The sequence below is a fragment of the Triturus cristatus genome, chromosome 11 (genome assembly GCF_964204655.1).
Source record: "Triturus cristatus chromosome 11, aTriCri1.1, whole genome shotgun sequence".
In the NCBI taxonomy this organism is placed as follows: domain Eukaryota; kingdom Metazoa; phylum Chordata; class Amphibia; order Caudata; family Salamandridae; genus Triturus; species Triturus cristatus.
In genome coordinates, this window is record NC_140594.1 from 497,304,473 (window position 1) to 497,319,575 (window position 15,103).

The following is a 15,103-nucleotide window of genomic DNA, read 5'->3' on the forward strand; positions in this document are numbered from 1 at the left end:
CATGTTCTACTTTTTAAATACCCTCCATCCTGCCCTATGAGACTTTACAGTCTACCTCAGGGGTGATTTAAGTATTAAAAAGGAAGGTGTATTCTTGGCAAAGGGGTATATATTTCCACGGTGAAATGGCAGTTTAGAAATGTACTGCAGGCTGCAATGGTAGGCCTTAGATGTGCTTAAGGGAGCTACATTGATACAGTGGCACAGAGTAGTGTGGGGTGGATTAAAAAAATGGAATTAATTTTTGCTGCAGATCTACTGTTTCAGTCACCAAAAATACTCTCAAGGGTACTGAACAGACCTATAATCAAGCGAGTCATGAAAGTGATACACGTTATTGCATTAATGAATAGCATTTTGAAAAAGTTTGCACAAATCCAGTACATGGGTGGTGTGGCGGGGGCAATTACCAAAAAAAGGAAAATGCTACTTACCAGTATGCATCTGTTCTTGGCATGTAGAGCTGCAGATCCACACACTTTGCATTAGATCGCCATCTGGTGTTGGGCTCGGATGCTTGCACCTTGTTGTTGTCTTGAAAGAAGTCTTTGTAGTCACAAGATAGTTGACTCCTCCCTTGGACGATAGTGCGCATGGGCATCGACTCCATCCTCAGATTGTTTTTCGCCATGATGGGAAATGATGGAATTAGTAGAAAAGAAAAGGATGTCCATGTGTGTATATCTAAATAAGACAGATACAGGTCCCGGGGAGGTGGGTGGCATGTGTGTGGATCTGCAGCTCTACATGCCGAAACCAGATGCATACTGGTAAGTAGCATTTTCTGTTCGAGGCTTATGAGCTGCAGATCACACACTTTGCATAGACTGTACTGCAGTATCTCCCCTAGCGGTGGTCACCTGTATCGGTTGCAGTAGTTTGAAAGAGTGTTTTAAGAACAGCTTGGCCTACAGAAGCTTGTTGTTTGGCCTGCACATCAACACAATAGTGTTTAGTGAAGGTGTGTGTTGTAGACCATGTCGCTCCCTTACAAATGTCTTCTAGGGGAATGTTCCCTAAGAATGCCATGGAAGCCCCTAGTTTGCGTGTTGAATGCGCTCTAGGGGGAATTGTCAATGTGCATTTAGCCTTTTGGTAGCATATTTGGATACATTTAACAATCCACCTTGCAATCCCAGCCTTGGAGACGGGATTACCTTTATGAGGTGGGGAGAAAGCTACAAACAATTGTTTTGTCTTTCGAAAGGATTTAGTCCTGTCAATGTAATAAAGTATAGCTCTTTTGACGTCTAGCATGTGAAGAGCTATCTCTGCTACGGGGTGTCTGGATTTTGAAAAAATACGGCCAACTCCACTGATTGGTTAAGATGGAATGCAGAGATGACTTTAGGAAGGAATTTTGGATTTGTTCTGAGAACCACCTAGTTACGAGTTAGGTGATTGTAATAAGGAAAGCTACTTTCCATGTGACGAACTGAAGATCACATTTATGTAGAGGTTCAAATGGGGGTCCCATGATCCTAGTAAGTACAATGTTAAGATTCCACACCGGAGAGGGTGGTAATCTGGGAGAAATTATTCTTTTAAAACCCTCCATGAAGGCTTTAATTGCTGGGACCCTAAAAAGTGACAAGTTTTGTCTGTTTTGTAAGTAAGTGGCAAGTGCTGCTAGATGTAGACGTATGGATGAGTATGCTAAATTACATCTTTGCAAATGTAGTAAGTAGCAAATGATGTTCTGGATGGATGCATCCAGTGGATCAATATTATTGTTAGTGCAGTAAATGGCAAATCTCTTTCATTTTGCCGCATAGCAAGCTGTAGTCGTAGGGCGCCTGGCTTCTTTAATGATGTTCATACAGTCCAGTGGAAGGTTAAGGTAACCGAACTCTAGGACTTCAGGAGCCAGATTGAGCTGAGTTGGATCGGGGTGCCTTACCTCTCTATGGTTCTGCGTTAGTAGTGATTGGGAGAGGTGTAGTTTTTGGTGTGGGACTAGTGAGAGTTCCAACAGTGTTGTGAACCACGGTTGGCGTGCCCATGTGCGAGCTACTAGGATCATTTTGAGAGACTGTTGTCGGAGCTTGCGTACCACTAGTGGAACCAGTGGGAGTGGTGGAAAAGCGCACGCCAATCTGCCTGACCAGTTCATCCATAGCCCATTGCCCTTGGACAGCGGGTGTGGAAACCTGACGGCGAAGGTTTGGCATTTTGCGTTGTCGTGTGTGGCAAACAGATCTAGGTCTGGTTGGCCCCACATTTGGAAGAATGGTAGAAGAACTTTTGGATGTAGCTCCCATTCGGGAATCTGTTGTGTCTGTCGACTCAACAGATCCGCAATCTGATTGTGAACCCCTGGAAGGTGTTCTGCAAGCAGGTATATGTTTTGTGGGATGGCCCATCTCCAAATGTTCTGTGCGAGCTGGAACAGCTGCAGAGAATGTGTGCCTCCTTGTTTGTTTTTGTATGTAATACATGGCTGCCATGTTGTCCATTCGGATCAGGACAGCCTTGTTTTGTTCATGGAGTTGGAATGATTTGAGTGCTAGGAATATTGCTAGTAGTTCCAGATGATCGATATGGAGCACCTTCTGTTGAGTGGTCCATTTGCCTTGAGTCGTGTGATTGAGGAGATGGGCTCCCCATCCTGTGAGTGATGCGTCTGTTGTTAAAAACTATCTGTGGAACAGGCTCGAGGAATGACCGCCCCTTGGATAAGTTTGTTGTGTTCCACCACTGCAGAGAGCGATGTGCGCGGCTGTCCACCAACACCAGATCTGTAAGTTGTCCTTGAGCCTGATTCCACTGATGTACTAGACATTCCTGTAAGGGACGCATTTGAAGTCTTGCATAAGGTACAATAAATATTCAAGATGCCATCATGCCTATGAGTTGCATGAACACTCTGGCTGGGAGAGAGTGTTGGGTTTGAAATTTGGTAATGAGAGCTTGTATACTGGCTATCCTGACTGGACTGGGATATGCTAGAACTGTGGAAGTGTTTATTGTGGCCCCTAGATATTGGTGTACATGAGTGGGCTGGAAATGCGACTTGATGTAGTTGATTGTGAATCCCAAGTTGTGCAGTGTTTGAACGGTTTGATGAGTGTGTTGAACACACTGGTTGAATGACTTGGCTTTTATTAGCCAGTCAACCAGATATGGGAAGACATGGATTTGTTGTCTTCTTAGGTGTGCTGCTACCACTGCAAGGCACTTGGTGAATACTCTGGGTGCGGTGGTGACCCCGAATGGAAGGACTTTGAACTGATAGTGTTGTCCGTCCACTACGAACCTTAGATACTTCCTGTGAGCAGGATGTATGGGAATGTGGAAGTAGGCCTCCTTGAAATCTAGTGTGGCAAGGAAGTCTCCTTGTTGGAGCAGTGGAAGCAACTGTTGGAGAGTGATCATGTGAAAATGATCCGAGTGTATATACAGATTGAGGGGTCGGAGGTCGAGTATTGGCCTTAGGGTCCCGTCTTTTTGGGGGATTAGGAAATACAGGGAGTAAACCCCTGTTCCCTGATGTATTAAGGGGACTGGCTCTATGGCTTGCTTTTGAAGCAGTGAGAGAACTTCTTGTTTTAAAAGTGTAAGACGTTCTGTGGACATTGGACGCTGCTTGGGTGGTATGTTTGGGGGGTAGCTGTAAGTTCCAGGCAGTAACCATATTGGATAATTTGTTTTACCCACTTGTCTGTTGTGATGGAGTTCCAGACAGGCAGGAACTGTGATAATCTTCCCCCGACCGGAGCGGAATGGTCTGGGGGGAGCGGAGGGAAGTCACTGTTTAGCAGCAGGGGAGGTGCGAGTGTTATTGTTACCTCGGCCTCCCCCTTTATTGTTGTTCCCTCTGTATCCTCCTCTAACATATCCTCTGTTGGGGGATGTTTGGGTGGTGTTTTTAAATGAAGATGAGGAATCTGTACCCACGTTTTTGGAGGCTCCTCTATAAAAGGAGCGACGAAAGGAGCCACGTGTGTTTGTGGAGACTTCAGTGCTCCCATGGACTTTGCAGTCTCTGTGTCATTTTTCACCTTTTCAAGAGCAGTGTCCACAGCCAGTCCAAAAAGTTGTTCTTGATTGAACGGCTGATTTAGAATGGTTGTCTGGACCTCTTGCTTAAAGCCTGAAATGTGTAGCCAGGCATGCCGTCTGAGTAGAACACTAGTATTATAGACCTAGAGGCAGTGTCTGCTGCGTCAAGGGCGCATTTAATTGAGGCATTGGTTATTAAATTGCCCTCTTGAATTGGGTCATTTGCTTGAGTCTTGTATTGTTCAGGCAAATGCTGTAATAGGGTCTCCAGCTGGTCATAGTGGGCCCTATCCTATCTAGCCAGCAGTGCTTGAGTGTTGGCTATACGCCAGTGTTTGGCCGCCTGTGCAACTACCCTTTTGCCAGATGCATCTAGTAACTTGGATTCTTTATCCGGGGGTGGTACATCCCCGGAGGTTTGTGAATTGGTGCGCTTCCTAGCGGTGGAAACTACTAGTGAATCCAAATGCAGCTGTCCTTTGATGTACACAGGGTCGTCAGGGGCAGGTCTATATTTTCTATCGATTCTAGGATTAAGAATCCTGGCTCGTACAGGATCTTTGAATATTTCAGGGGCATGTTTAATGACCCCTTTAATCATTGGTAGTATTTGTACAGTTTTTAGGGACTGTTCAAATGTATCTAAAAGGAAATCCTCCTCTGTTGTGTCTGAGTGCATGTGCACACAGTGAAAAACAGTAGCCCTATTAATGAATTGTCCAAAACCAATATTATCGTCTGGGGGAGATGGTTTTGTTGGGTATGGTTGGGGGATTGGGATGTCTGGTGGATCTATTGGGTCGTTGTAATCCCATCGTCTTGTGGTATGTCGTCTGGATCCGTGAACGGGTCATTAGGGGCTCCCCCTAAGTCATTATTATCATCATCCTGTGGTGGTGTATGTGGTGGAGACGTTACAGGTAGAGGTGGTGTAACAGGTTTAGGGAGAGGAATGGGATTAGAAGGAAGGGCAGGAGAAGAAGGAGGCATAGGTGAAGTGGCACAGTCCTTCTTCTTGACAGGCACTGGAGGGGTATGTGCTGTGTCTGACTTCCTCTTCTTGCATGGCACAGCTGTGACATGTCCTGTTTTGGGATTAATGTAGATCTTTTTCTGTTTGGGATCAACAGGATCCAGATGATAAAGTTCCTCTAGCTCGATAAACGCTTTCGGCTCTGTTTTTTTTGGTTCCGAGTGGGGCTGGGTTTTGTGCTCTTTGGCCTTAGGAGGCGTGGTAGAATCCTTTGGCTTGCTTTTTGGTTCCGAAGGCTTGGGTTTCGGAGCCGAAGTATGATCTTTAGGTTTGGAAGTATTCGAAGCCGGTTTATCTTTCGGCCTCGAGGTGTTTGGGGCCGGTTTGTTTTTGGTGTCGATTTTGGAGCCGAATGTTCTTTTGGCTTCGGTATCGAAGGCGCCGGTGGGACTATTACATGCGGTTTGCTCGGTCCTGAGCTACCGGAAGGCTTGTCTTTCTTCTTCGGACCCGGGCCCTGAGGTGGGGCTTCTGAAGTGTGCTTTCGGTAGTGACTGGGGCCAACAGGCGAAGTCTTGACCAGTGCCTTCTGTTTTGGTGGGGTTGGGGTAGGGGCAGTAGTACTCACTCGTTGACCAGGAGTGATGGGGTCATTTGAGTCTTCTGCCTCAGACACGATTTGTAGATCTTCGGAATCTTCTTCTGGGACATCTGGGCCTTCGTCGAAGATGTCTACTGGTTCTGGAGCTGATCTCTGCGCCATGATGTGACGACGAGCCCGACGATCTCAAATGGTCTTTTGCGATCAAAAAGAGGTGCATGCTTGGCAGCTGGACTCGTCATGTTCTGGCGAGAGGTACAGGTTACAGACCTTATGATGGTCACTGTGTGGGAACTTCGCTCCACACTGGGGGCATATTTTAAACGGCATCCTTTCCATCATCCGTTGGTCTTAACAGCATTGATAGGCCCAGCGGCCCGCGTTGACGACTGGTATCGAACCGATGAAAGGTGCGTCGAAGATTTCGATGTTCGAAGTCAATTCGAACAGTTAGAGAAAGTTTTGCACATCGAAAAAGTTTGAAAACGAAGTTTCGAACCGGTGCGCAAAAGTTGCATCTGAACCCAATGGCGGAAAAAATCAATCTGAGGATGGAGTCGATGCCCATGCGCACAATCGTCCAAGGGAGGAGTCACCTATCTCGTGACTACAAAGACTTCTTCCAAGACAACAACAAGGTGCAAGCATCCGAGCCCAACACCAGATGGCAATCTAATGCAAAGTGTGTGATCTGCAGCTCATATGCCTCAAACATACACTTACCTTAGAACAGCTGCCCGCCGGCTGCCTCCCCTGCGTTCTCTTCCTTTCTGCAGTTCGGCCAGCAGCAGGAAGCACCCGGCACACAGGCTCCCCTGAGGCAATCACAACGCTGCAATTCAGTGTTGTGATTGCTCTGAGCACCGCGAATTGGCGCTCAGACTGGAACAGGGGGCCTGTGAATGTTCCTGCCCAGGCTGTGAAATGTAGCCTGGTAGGAACAAACCACTCCTCCCCTGCTCTGGTTAGCTTCGCCCTGCCCCACAAAGGCCAGTGACTGCATGCTATCGGAAAAATAAAATGACAATAAAAATATGTTATGGTCATTTTATTTTTCCTTTTTGCGCAGTGGAGAAACGCTCCTCCGCCCTTAGCGTAGGAGCCGCCACTGCATAAAGGCAAGAGTTAAGATAATGCAGCCATAAATGCTTTTACTTAATATTCACAATCTTCACAGATTTCTTTTGAATTTAGGAACCAACAATCTACATCTGAAACATGTCACTCAGTCCGCAAAGTAAATTACCTCCACAAGATTTAAATCACGTCATTTGTATGTTGGGGATTGACTAGTGATAGATACAGTTTTTTACGCAGTATGTTACTAATAGCATATAAAAGTTCCAACAAACACTGTTTGTATAATCATTTCGAAAACTGTAACAGATTTATGGGGATATAGAATTTTTTTTAAACGTTTGCAAAAGTTATAGATATTAAATGTTTATTAACTGTAAATAGTTTGCATGTTCACATTATTGCTATGTATCAAAAGAATTCAATAAACAGGAGAAAAGCTACATTGCTGGCCAACACAGTAAATGGTGCTGTCTTGTGGACACTTGAGAAATACGATTTTCTTTTCATGCGCCAGGCAGATGAATGAAACGGGGACCATTAACAAGAGATTGCTTCTGTTCCAGGAGATAAAGAAAACAGAGCAAAAAGAACAAGAGTGAGAGAAAGCAAGATGTTGGGTGCATGGATCAAAACAAGAGGGAAAAAGCACTTTGATGTGGCCAGCGTTGACCGCATCACAGCAATTTATGTACACAAGGAGGCTGGGAGGGGTAAGAAGCATTAGGGACAAGGTGGGTGTGGGAGGTGGAAGAAGAAATATGAAAACAAATAGTACCTGGATCAGCGCGATCAGCTGAAGGACAGCAATCAAGCTGTACTTAGTCCAAGCTCCAGACGATAAAGAGGAGGTGACAACGGCAGGTGCTACCTAGTAACAAGGCAGCAAATAAGAGTGACAAATTAGCTAACGAATGGTAAGCAATGGGTGGACTGCAAAGCCCTGAGTTTATACAATATCTCTTGCAAGCACTCTACCCTGTGCCACTCTACTCTAGGCCACTCTGCAGTATGTCACACTACTGTATGCAACTCCATGTCACTCTCCTCTATGCTACACCAATCCCTTTTAGCCATGCTGAACACCAACCGCACTGCTGAACAACATGGCTAAAAGACATTGGCAAAGCCAATAGCTCTCACATAGGTAAGACCTATTGGCTTTGCCAATACTTGGTGAGTGTTACAATGATTGCTGCAGTCCACTACAGGCCATTGGTACAGGTAGTAACATATACTAGGGACTTAAAAGTGAATTATATGTGCCAATTGGATGTATGATAATTTTACCATGTTTAAAGTGCACAGAGTACTAATGCCAACAAACGTGTTACGCTACAGAATGTATACATTTAGGGGAATACCACACAAAAGATGGTCATTTCTAACAAATCATAAATGTACACTTACACAAATTATAAAACCAAGATAAACAAGCATTGGTATGGCCAATAGGTCTCGCTTTTGGGACCTTATAAGTATTTAGTTATGCAACTGTTGCATGGCTAAACACTTATAAGGTCCCAAAAGCGAGACCTATTGGCAATGCCAATGCTTATTTTTAAGCTTATGAGCATGATGACAGATTTGCAAGTGGGGGTGGGGGGCAATTTAAGAGATGCGAGCGGGTTCCATTTAAGTGAAGTAGGGCCAGTTGCCTTAATTGTGGTTGAAGTGTGGAGCAATAAAGGAGCTGGGAGAAGGGGGATTGTGAATTATTTTTTAAAGCGAGTTGAGGTGCCTGCGATATCCCAGGAAAAACAGGACGGGGAGAGTCAGCCATTCAGTGGCACCAGCAAGGGATAGAACGTAGGGATGGTTTATATAAATTAATTTAAAAAACATTCCAAAGGGGAAGGGGATTAGGTGGCGGAAGCAACTCGGAGAGCAAGTGTAAGGGGAGAGCAACTCACAAGAAAGAGAGTAAACAAGCGGCCGTGCGGCCGCAAAAGTAATCGTGGTCAAGCGCGGCGCGCGCGCCCGCGCACATGCACTGTAGCTCTAGGCTGGCCTGGTAGCACTTTTTGGAGCCCTCTCAATAAGTCTCGCCAGACCAGCGCATGCGCTGGGTCAGGCGAGACCTAAAAAGGAATAACAGAGTTATGAGGTTAGCTCTCACTGCCTGAGTATCCATATATAACCACTATCCTAGGGATAGTAAATCTGCACACTATTTAAACCCCTGGGGCGCAAATCTCCACACTGCACTGTATACTTTAGGATTCTAACTGACTGTACCGTATTGCATCTTAATGACACTAACACACTACACTGTAACCTGTTGCCAATGAATAACCACACTACACTGCACTATAGTTGAAACAGCCTACCACATAGCATTTTAGGCACGATAAACAACCGCACATTATGTGAAAAGTTGTCAATCTTCCCAGGTCCATGGGAAAGATGTTCATCTGGTCGAGGATGTTTCTTACCTTTCTGGCATGTGTAGTCCTGATTTTATAATGGAACAAGTAGGACTAGAAACCATGTACTGAATGAGCTACTCACACATGGACCTGGGAAACTTGAGGTTCTGTAAATGTGGTTTATGAGTATAGCATTTTTGGCTATGAAGTGGTGCATCAAGTTACTTGCGGCAAAATATTTTCACGCAAAAGTGAGATGATGGTGGTGGCAAGCTGAAGCATACTGCCAGATTGCCAACAATGTTGCTAGGTACAGAAATAATTACACTTTCCTAAAGGCAAGGGCCACGAGCCTGGAGAAAAGTGAGGCTAAAGGGAGGGGGTTGTGTTTTAGCAGCTGCAGACCTTGAAACTTGGAGAGGTGGGTTCTTTATTGAGCAAAGACTTGAAGACTGAAAGCAGAAAGGGAAAATGTGGCTGGACGTTAGCTGGGGAGGGTGTGCCAGTGGACTTCAAGAGTGCTTGTAGCTGGCAACACCAGAACATAAAACAGGTGCAATGCAGCTTGTAGACAGAAGGGCCGCAGAGGTCAATGCAGTGCTGGTGTTTGACACCACGTTGTGAACAGCCTCCTGCAGAACTACTGCCCTCCTTGAAAAAATAATTAATTTTCCATCAGTGCACTGTTTAACCTTGTGACCTTTACCTAGCATCACCCAGTAGATTCTAAAAAACACAGAGCCATGTTTTAATTCTGCATCTTTGTCTTCATTGTAGCACAAAACAATTGACTTCTAAAACGCAGCTCTGTCATTGTAAACTTTCCATGAAACTTCATTTCAAGGACATTAAAGCACTAAAACATCCCACAATGTCAGCACACGCTGCATACCAGCGACACTCTGGGGCATATTTACAATGAAATGGTGCAGCGCTGCAAGCAATTTAGCTGTGCAGAGCTGCCTCATTCAAAAAATGCAGGGATGCGCCGTATTTACAAGAATACTTGTGCACCCCTGTGTTTTCCCTTGCACCAGCGCTAAAAAAACTGCCTAGCACCAGGGCAGACACCCTTGCAGGTGCAAGGGTGCCTGCATTGCAGGGATGATTGGGGCATATTAACAAGGAGCTAGCGCCGCCGCAGCATAATTTTCTTTTACGCAGCGGCAGTTCAATCACTACTTCACACTGCTCCATATTTACAAAAAGACGCATTGGGCCCAGTGCGTCAGTTTGTAGAGGCCTGGTTCACATTATACCTGTGCCAGGTATAAAGTATGCAGAGTAGGCGTTCCCACATTAAAAGCGATGTAGAACTGATGCAGCAAAATGTATAACTTTTCACTGCGTTAAAATCACTACGCCTTCTCAAACCAGGCGTGTTCTGACACATTGCTGGAGTTGCGTCAGTCTTACAACCAACTCCAGCAATGCAAAGCTATGGGTGTTGCTTGGACCACCCACAGCAACACCCATTGCACACCCTTTTGCTGCAGAAAACTGTAGCTAGAAGGGCCATATTTACAAGGCGGCCTTGTTAATATGGAGCAAGGCATTGCGCCACTGGAGCCTTGGAAAAAGTGATAATCCCTTGACACAATGCCCTTGTAAATATGTCCCTAACTTGCCACACCACATCTTTGGGATGCTGTATCATTTGTACACTAAACCACTACCAGTGGCGGCTCCTCCGATAAGGCAGAGGAGCATAGCCCCACTGCTCTGCGAGCAGTTTAAAAAGGAAAACTAAAATGATTGTTATTATCATTAGTTATTACCATTTTAATTTTCCTTCCTGCTTAGATATGCGCAGGTGAGGCTGGCCAGAGCAGGGGACAGGGGGGAGGAGTGTTAGGCACACTCTAAAGTTCACACTGGCCAAACAGTCATGTGCACTTTGCATGTTTCCCATCACGCTGCATTACACGGCCTGGTAGGGAACATGCACAGCGTCCCTGTCCCCGTCTGAGCGCCAAACCACAGTGCTCAGACCAATGTGATTGGCCAGGGGATTCTGGGAGGCTGTGTGCTTCCTGTTGTGGCATGGAAAAGACGTTGAAGGCGAGGCGGCTGCCGGCGGAACCCAGTTAAGTCTTTTTATATTATTTTGTATTCCCCCCTTCACTTCCCCCCACCCCACCTCCCCCGTTCAGTAGCAGCCGCTACTGACCACTCCTGTTCACTGCCTCCTATGAACATTAAGCTCTATATTGTACTGCAATCCATGGGACACTAAAGCACAACACTGAATGCAGGTTACAACTCAAAACTACTATACTACATTCTAGGCACATGGGGCTGTTTCCCATTGTCGCAGATGGATGTCTGGCTGTGAATCAATTTTCAGTGTGGCACTAGAGTGACATGCCAACATGGAGAAATAAGCATTGGCATAGCCAATAGGTCTCGCCTTTGGGACCTTATGTGTTTAGCCATGCAACACTTGATGTTGTTGCAACAAGGATATTGTGCTGCATAACTAAATACTTATAAAATCCCAAAGGCAAGACCTATTGGCTATGCCAATTCTTGTTTTTAGCATTCTCCTGGAATGAGGAGTATGCATACATCTATATTCCCCTGTTTTAAAAAAATATTGGATGTAACGCCTCAGAGTCTATATCCCCTGCACCTCTCACCCCACCCCTAACCACAGAAAAGCCCTCCTCCCTGCTTTCTTTTAATGCTTCAAAATCTACTTTCCCTGCGTCCCATATACCTCTCCCTGCGCCCCTTATACCTCTCTCTGCGCACCCTATACCTCTCCCTGCGCACCTTATACCTCTCCTTACGCACCCTATATGTCTCCCTGCGCACCCTATATGTCTCCCTACGCACCCTATACTGGGTCGATGGGAATCCCCTTGCTTCAAGCGCTGCATTCGTCCTTGAGTGGGACAGCTACTGGCAGCATGTCATGCGCTTGCCCCCCCCGCAACAAGGGACTGTTGTAATGTGTGCAGTGAATTACGGTGACGGATTTTGCGTCCTGTGTATATATGTGTGCAGTGAAGATGAACAGCATAACATGTAATGCTTTTGCAAATACGGAAAGTATTAAATAAGTGTGTAAAATTGCATCCATTTATTTTGCCAGGATTCCAAGTGTGGGTGATCGGCCACTCGTTCGTCGCCAGACTGGCCCAGTGGACGGCGCGCAGGAAGTGGATGCAGGGTTTCCCACATACTAACGTGGTCTGGTGGGGTTTCCCCGGCATGAGATGGTCCAGCCTGCTGAATAGGCTAGAACAGGACCTGGCAGGGCGGGAAGGCTTTCCCAACATCTTGATAATACACCTGGGAGGCAACGATCTCACTTCCATGGGCAGGTGTGCTCTCTTACAGGCCATGAAGACTGACCTGGGGGAGATTAGCAAGCGCATGGGACAATGCAAGCTTTTTTGGTCTGAAATAGTGCCACGCTTGGCCTGGCACGGGGCGAAGTCCAACGAAGCGGTTGAACATTCCCGCAAAAGGGTGAACAGTGCAATGCGCAAGTTCACAGACCAAAGAGGTCTTGGGTTTATCAGACATGAGCTGATCCAAATGAAGGTGAGAGGCTATTTTGATGCCGATATGGTTCACTTGTCACAGGTTGGAATGGACCTGTTCCTCTTGGACATGCAAGAGACACTGGAGGGAGCTGGGTACAAGTGATTAAAGTGCTGTTGGTTGGTGGGCGGCTCGGTAGGCGACGGGGGCCACCTCCAGAGCTGTGGAGGAGTTACAGGGCGATCTGGAAGCAGGCTGGGTACAGAAAATACCTCTGCAAGAGCACAATAGGGGTGCCAGAGCCAAACCCACAGGAGCCTCAGGAGAGGGTCCTGGAACAATGACGTCGGCGCCCCGTTAGTCCCTAGGGCGGTTGGGGGCCTGAACAACCGGGGGCTTGCCTTGCTACGCTCCGCCCTGAAAGGGGCGTGAGTAATAAGGGACCAATGTGTCACGTCATCCAGTAAGGGGATCACCCCGATAAGGGTAGTGCTGGTTGGGGTTTTTTTCCACAGTGCCTGGCTCATCAGGCGGGCAGGGCAGCATAGGTTAGTACGGCTGCCTGCCCTTGGATCGCCCATAAGATAACCCACCGTATGTTGCATACTTTTGTATGAAATAAACCTGCAGCAATAATTTTCTCCCAAACAAAAATTGTGTGGTGTATTTATTCATGCATGCTTATTCTGCTGTGGTGTGGGTGGGGGTCTTGTGCCCATAATGGAACTATGAAGTGTGTTGGTGCCCTCCCCACAAACACCTCGTCGCTCCCTGGCTCGTGCAGGCGTGGGTATTCTGTGGAGCAGCGGGGGGGGAGGGGCAGGCATTGCCTAACTGCCTGAACAGCTCCTGCTCGGAAGGCTGGAAATCAAAGGACAGGTGACTGCTTCATCATCACCCTCATCATCACTACCACAGTCTCGCTGCGGTTGTGCGAGGACCCCCTGCAGTATTAGTGGCGGGGCGTTGGGGGGGCAGCTGTAGCCCAAGAAGTCGGACTTATTATCTCATCTGTTTGAGGGATGTTTGAAAAAGTGAAAGAAGAGGGGCCAGAGTGCCTGCCTCGACTGCATCACAGCTGGCTGCAATGCCTCGTTCCCGAGCAGGCTGTCTCGAGGCGCCCCGTGGGTTGGGGGGCATCTATAGTGTGGGTGTCTGGACTAGAATTTGTGTCCAAGGGCGGCTGGAAGGCAAGGAAGGGGGCGCCGTTTGCCAGCCTCACCACCATTGACATCATCACCTCATCCGTCCCGGGTTGTGGAGGAGCAGGGGAGGGCAGTGCTGAGATCTCTCGGTGCCTGTGGAGGTCTGTGAGCGGGGCACAGAGTGTTAGCCGCATCATCATCGCGTTACTCCTGCCTGGGCAGTGCGGGGGGTGAGGATCCCCTGGGACATCTGATTGTCCGTGGTTAGTCTGTGTCAGGACAGCTGCCTGCTCCATCCTTCTTGATTTGGTTGGTGTGAGTGGACTGTGATGGGGCCCCAGCCACCCGGGAAGAATAGCAAGCCCTTCTTCACTCACCCTCCTAGGGGGGCTCCCCCCTCCCTTTTGTGAGGGAGTGGGCTCTAGTGAAAAGTAAGGGTGGCTTATATTAAAAAGAAAGGGGCGAATACCCCACAAGAAGTGGAAGGGGGTATCTAGTTTTGGGATGGGGGACTGAAAGAGCGAGATACTCTGAGACCTGTACTTCCAGGAGCGGCGAATAAATCAGGGAGGAAATTCAAATCAAGTAGTGAGGAGAGGGGACGCGAGGTAGTTGCAGTGGCTGAGAGGCAAGAGGCAGGGAGGCAGCCAGGGGACAGAGCCCCGCAGGAGCAGCAGGATACGGGGAGGAGCACAGGTGAATGAGGGCGAGATCCCCCAGGGGAGCCCAGAGCTAAGGGGGCACAGGGAGCGCATAGAGGAGTAAAGGGGTAGGGTGGGGAGCACAGAGGGCACAGAGGGGTGCAGAGGGGAGTCCGTAGAAGAAGGATAGGGGAATCGGCAGGACAGGACAGGGGTCCGGAGAGGAGGACCGGGGCGCGGGAGGCACGTGCGCTCTGAAGCCCACGAAGCAGCAAGGGCACAGGGGCACATGGAGACGGAATTCCCGTAATGAGCCCCGAGAGAAACACAGGGTCACGGGGGCAGGGAAGACTCCAAAGCTGGACGGTCGGGAGGGATTGAGGGAGGGGAAGCTCCGGGATGCGACTCTGCGCCCTGCTTCTGCCGCTCGGGCTCCTGTGGGCAGCGCTGGCTGCCGGGCACTGCTGCAGGATGGATGAGCAGTCCCTGTGGGCGTGCCGGGACACCCTGTGCCCGCGACCAAGCAGCGGCCCGCAGGACGGGTGCGCCACCAGCCTCGCTCGGGGCCGTCGCTCCACCGGTGGCCTGGAGCACCGGCACAGCCATCACCGACCACGACCGACTCGGGCGCTCCGGAGCAGAGGGCGCTCTACTTCAATGGGCATGGAGGGCAGCTTCGGCTCCGAGCTGCCTACGAGCAGCCCAGGGACAGCTTCACCTTGCAAGTCTGGCTATGACCCGATGGAGGGCAGAGATCACCGGCCGTCATAGCAGGTAGGTGCCACCGGGTGGGCACATGATGC

At 48.3% G+C, this 15,103-nt stretch overlaps 1 protein-coding gene across 4 annotated transcripts in view; it reads right to left on the minus strand.

Moving 5' to 3' along the window:
* The window catches only part of LOC146784474 (guanylate-binding protein 7-like), a 622,481-nt gene that overhangs the window by 575,734 nt on the left and 31,644 nt on the right, over positions 1 to 15,103 (minus strand). For 2 of the 4 annotated variants that reach the window (XM_085633261.1, XM_085633262.1), the window contains exon 2: positions 7,432 to 7,524. The exons of the other annotated variants lie outside the window; for them this stretch is intronic. The gene's annotated coding sequence lies outside the window, so the exon portion shown is untranslated. The remainder of the gene's footprint in view (positions 1 to 7,431; positions 7,525 to 15,103) is intronic. 4 annotated transcript variants of the gene reach the window in all.